Source organism: Halyomorpha halys, unplaced genomic scaffold (genome assembly GCF_000696795.3).
Source record: "Halyomorpha halys isolate HHAL.00 unplaced genomic scaffold, Hhal_1.1 Scaffold1157.1, whole genome shotgun sequence".
Lineage (NCBI taxonomy): Eukaryota > Metazoa > Arthropoda > Insecta > Hemiptera > Pentatomidae > Halyomorpha > Halyomorpha halys.
The window spans coordinates 571,623-577,622 of NW_027108759.1; positions in this window are offsets into that span (position 1 = coordinate 571,623).

Here is a 6,000-nt window from a genome sequence, read left to right on the forward strand (position 1 = left end):
ATATAATTATTTGTTAAATTTGTATAGAACATAAAATTATGTAATTCATTCTGAGTCAACATGAAATATCTCAAGTGATTGAAAATATCTTGATTGGAGTTAAGACTTATTAGTTATTCAATTATCTGATTATTTCAAGAAAAATATTTTGTAAGAATTATTAATTAATTAACTGTGCTAAAATATGTTTATTGCCATCTCAGTTTTTTTTCATGTAAGTACCTACCTATATATAACATAAACAATGTTTATTCGATTATTTTTTTTAATGCGTATTACATTAAAAAACTGGTTTTTATAATTCAAGAACTTAAGTTTTTCCTAATGTTGTTACTACAAAACATTAATTATTTTTGAAAGGCGATATTTCAACTCATATATTCATTTATTAGATGATTTTAGGTGAAAGCAGCTATGTTAATTACAAGCCAACCTCAGGTACAATCTATATTTTTTGTAGTGTCTATGTTCCCTAATCAGATCATAGATAATAATTATTTGTTTGTTTGTTGTTGTTTGAAGGCGTAAAACCCTTTGGTCATCAACGCCCAACAAAGCATTGCCATTATGGTGGAGATACAAACATCACACTTACACGCACGCACACATGCATCCCCCCACACACGTGATTCTTACAAAAGTAATAATGAATAATAAATAAAATAAAAATAAAAGTAATAAATAAAAAAAAATCAAAGAGGAGTTATAATTTAGAAAGAAGCCTAAGTGATTTTAAAAATTTAAACACAAATGTAACTTTTGCTTCCTTATCTTTTAGAGCTTCTGATAAATTTGGGGTCAGTCCTATCCTGTTCATTGTTGGCAAATAGTGAGTACATTCTTAAAAAATATGTTTAATCTTGAGAATGGACTGACAACATTGGCACGTTGGAGGTGGCAGTTTTTTGATCAGGTGAGAGTGCGTGAGGAAAGTATGACCTATTCTGAAGCGGGTTAGAGCAACTTCCTCCCTGCGGCTGTTGCGGTAGGATGTCGACCATGATTTTACTACTCTTTTGACTCCTTTTAATTTTTTTTAATATTTATTTATTTCTATTTACAACTGTACATTATAATACACCTGGTGAATCTGATCTAAGTTAAATTGGAGTGTTACAGGCGTGTAGAGAAACTACCCATTGGTAGCACTCTAATGACATTTTACATTAGCTGGTCTCGTGGCCATCTTTTTTTCAGGCACCTCGGAGGATTGTCAGGAATGGAAGAGGATGCAAGATTAGAAACTAAGGGGTTTGAGTGGTTAGAGAGTTTATAATGGAAGGAGTGATATCTGGTTCGGCTAGATCGGTTACATAGGGAACATTAAGGTCTTTATGTATGATTTTATTTGTGACAAAGTAAGGAGCATTGAGGATTTTACGAAGGATTTTGGATTGTAAGGATTGAATACGAGAGGAATTCGAAGGTTTAGTGGAGCCCCAAAGCTCAACTGCATATGTCCAGATTGGCCTTATTACAGTCATGTAGATCAGTGTTTTGTAATGTGTTGGAAGTTTAGACCGTTTGTCTAGTAAGTGGTGTAATAGTCGAAATCGACGTGCAGTTTCCTGTCTTTTCAGTCTGGTGTGAGGATTCCAGGTTAATCGCTTGTCCAAATGTAGTCGAAGGTAGCGGATCTGTTCGACAGGGGTAAGAGTAACATTGTTAAATGAAACTGTAGGGCAGTCAGTAGGTTTACGACGAAGGGTAAAGGTGATTTGATGGGATTTGTTGGAATTTATCTTAATCCTCCAATTACGACACCAATCTTCGAGGGCTGTGATATGGGATTGGAGATTTTGGGATACAATTAATGGGTTATTATTAACAGCGAGCACACATGTGTCATCGGCATATGTGGTGAGGATAGTGTTAGGATTGGTTGGAATGTCAGCTGTATAGACGGTGTAGAGGATGGGACCAAGGATACTACCTTGAGGAACACCAGCGGACTGAGAATAGAGGGATGAATAGGAACCATTGTGGTTTACTTGGAAAATCCTTTTAATTTAAGATAATAATAAGTTATTTATTATTGTTAAAATCTGATTAAGAAACACCACATAATATAGAGATTGTACCTAATTGGGTGGCTTACTAGCCTGATATCTTGTGAAATGTCCTATTCTGCACGAGTGAGATTAGGACATTCCAACTTAACACACGTCCACTTAATCCCAAGAGGACCAACCTATATACCAAACATCTCGGTGCTTGTTATCCATAAAACATTTAATTGAAGAATGCACATTATCTCGTCAAACCTTCGAAAATAATAACATTTCACATTCAAGAGAATTGGCTCTAAAATACTAGTACATTTCATAGACAAATTCATAAAAGTTCTGTAAGAAACCCACCCTTATTCTAAAATCTAATTGCCAAAGACAAGATAAAAGGCCGTAATAACCAAGAAGTTTATCGCCCAGAATAAAACTATAATCTAATCTTATCCAAATAGAAAAAATCTTAACCCCAAAAGTATTGTTATATTGGAATTAATTCTTCAATGTCGGGCGTATAGAAGTTTGATGATAGATAACTCTTAAAATATCTCCACAGCAAAAAAAAAAAAATGATTCCCAAAAGTTCTTTTCTTGGTTGCCCCTCGTGATTTGTTTTCATTTCCCAAGTCATACTATAGTCTGTAGAAGGTGTTGAAGACTCGCTTGGAATCCCCTTTTTTTCTTGAGTTTTTAGAGTTTCGAAATTTTTATAGGTTTTAGTAATAGGAGCTGAAGTTTCTGTGGGTAGTGAATTTCGACTTTGTAACTCTCCCTGTTCTCCTCTATCACATTTTACTCTGGAATTTCTAATGGAATAGAAAATCTAATTATAAAACGATATCACGCGTGTGATTTGATTTTACACGTCTTGAAGGGGCATATCGCTAAGAGGCCATATATTTTATGGTTTTTAGTGAAACAGTAAGGAAAAACGAACTATTGGAAATCTGTTATCATTACTGGCATTTGAATCCCTCCTGCTGGCTATGGATGCTCAAATTATGATGACTTCTCAAACGATTTTCTTCTTTACATTAATTTGATTTTTCGTAACGTTTGCTGATATATATAGTGCCCGGTTTTTGGTGATTTACGCTTTCGGGAGATGCTGGATTAGGAAAATCAATGACATAATATCATTTTAAAACTAGACTCTTAATGGAAAATCTCCATTGGAAATCATAGAGTTATGTGCTCTGCTCGAGAACTAATTGATGCCACAAAACAAACTACACTTAAAAAAACAAACAGAAAACTTGATTCATCTTAACTAATACCTACCACGTTACTTTTCAATATTTGAAAGAGAAAATAAAAGAGGTTCCAGTAGAGCCTTGAACATCCTGTTTCTATGATTTACCCTTTTCCGACAAGCATGCCCTTTACAATTTCCTAAGGATTTCATAATAATCTATTAAGACTTTTTTGTTGTTACTGTTTAATGACTAAGTCAGTAGTATACAAAGTAATTTACTTTGTTACCGGCTCATTAGTGATAGCACAGATAAAACAATCATTATAATCATTTACAATAACAAAAACATGCTTAAATAAGTCCCTTATATAAATAAACCTAAAGATTTTGTTTTACCGTCGAAAATCTTCCAGTTGTTTTTTATGCTTGTAATGGACAGGAATGATTGATAACAGTTTTTTTCTGTTGAGCTTTACTGAAATACACAGCTGACAACAATTAGGGTGTGACGATGTTGCCGTTGTGTACACTTGGACACCTGAACATGTTTCCTGAGGAAGCGTGGTTGGGTTGACCGGTATACAAACAGAACTGAGCAAACCTGGAGCGCATTATGGTATTGCTAAGTGTAATTTCGCATGGATATCGGCGTGATTATCCTCAATATATTTTGGGCTCTGGAACAATATGTTCAGTTATATTGTACTTTTTTGCAAAAACACTTGTGTCGTTTGCAGACATTCTTTTTGTTTAAGTAATTTTAATTTTCCTAATTATTAATAAACACATAGGAGGCCCGGTGTCTCTATGGTAAGGCACGACGCTACTAGCTCCAAGGGCCTGAATTCGAATCCGGCTGGGCAGAAAATTGTTTTCTGTTACACTATAGTCGTGAGCCAACCCTATGGTTCACCCAACCTCATAAATTGGGTACCCTTATTGGGTAAAAATCTGGCGGTCGAGCGTGATTCTGACCAAATCACCTCCTTGCACAACCGTTTGTCTAGTAACAGTACTTCCTTACAAAATACTGACCCTTTATGAGTTGTACCGCTACAGATTTTAATTGTTTTTAATAAATTGTTATAATTGCAGTGATAATGCCGTTGGTCATTGTGAGTTGGGCCTAATCATAATAATATATAAGTATATATCTGAAATTAGTTAATAAATCATGGACTGTTGGAAAATAGTGTGGACTAAAATGCCTATCAAAAGACAGTACTAGAACCAAGCACCCCTAACAATACTTATCTATAATCTCAATCATAAATCAAGTACTTGTTTCAAAAGAGAGGGTGCTTAAAATGGTAGATGGGTACGGCGGGACAGATGAAATTTATAATTATCAGGAGGTATATACTTTCTATTTTTGGTACGAAATGGCAAGTTCCAAAAGCCTAGGCAACCAGCACCCCTCTCACTCACCTGATTATGAAGTCTGTTTCCTTTTTCAACATTTTTTTCATCTCTGGCGTGTTTTCAATTTCCTCAATTTTGGGAATGAGCTATCCCGAGCAGAGATCTCGTTTAGTCACGCTCCAGACCGTGGGTTGCAGAGTCCAAGTTAGGATTGAGAAATACCAAGCTGTACCCTCTAGAGCTCACTTCCCGCAGCACTTTGAGCATTTAATCTCTCTTGTGTTGCCGTATCTTTAATAGTAATTAGCGATTCTATTTCACGCTCCCCTAAGCAAGAAGTAACTGCGAAAAATGTATGTCCGATAAGTAACTGTGGCGGAGTGGTTGGTCCATTCGGGTTCTCTTGTAACTGAAAGTGCAATAGTCGTGCTTCTTATGTAATACAATACTTAATAAGAAAAAATCTAATGAAACAATAATCTGTTTAAAATCTATTTATATAGATTTTGGTAGATTAAGTATTGATTACGTTTGCATCAATTATGGGAAGAAAAGAAATAAGTTGTTGTTATAAGTATATGATGCAAAAATAGGTTCCTCAAATGGGATCTAGGTAATGTATTTCTGGGTAAATGCATTTCTTATGAGATTATTGAAGATATTTTATGAACGTTTTAACTAATTTATGGAACGTAAGGTCATCGGTTGCTTTATAATGGACCATTTATAGCTGAGCGCGTCAAAGCGGCTAATTTAAGCGGCTCGTGACTGGACCGGCGCCTGTTCGAATCAGACCTAGTGAGGGGACGACTTTTATTTCTGTGGTGGTCCCACAAAATAAAAAGGTGACTCCCACCAAACTAAAAATAACCCCTCACCCTCCCTCCTCCCGCCTATCAGAAATGACTTGAAGGTTGTCGTAAAAAATAAATTCTTTACGTGGTATTTATTGGAAATATTTATTTTAAGTTTACACCTAAAAAAATTATATTAATCTATGAAAATTTAGATTTACAGAAAAAAGTTCATTTTATTCAAATAATGTACTCGATAAAATATATGAATAGCTTAGGTATGAAAGATTATAAATTCGGTTGTAGATCTAAACCTTTGAGGAGCCGTGGTCATTATGATATTGCGGAAGCCTTTTTTTCTCTCTTCCGTAGTAATCATATGCAGGAGGAATTTATTTAAAAATTGAACATACTCCATGCGAAACCAAATACTATATGTACTTAATGTAGACTTAGCATTGGAATGTGTTATTAGTATTACACTAAAAATATTTAAAATATTAGTGAACAGAAAAAACAAACAAAAAATTAGTATAAAATACAATAACTGAAATTATGCAATTAGAACATGAGGTTTAGAGAAAAGCTACTAAATATTTAAGAATATCAGAAATTGAGAAAATCAAATAAAAACAAAAAAAAG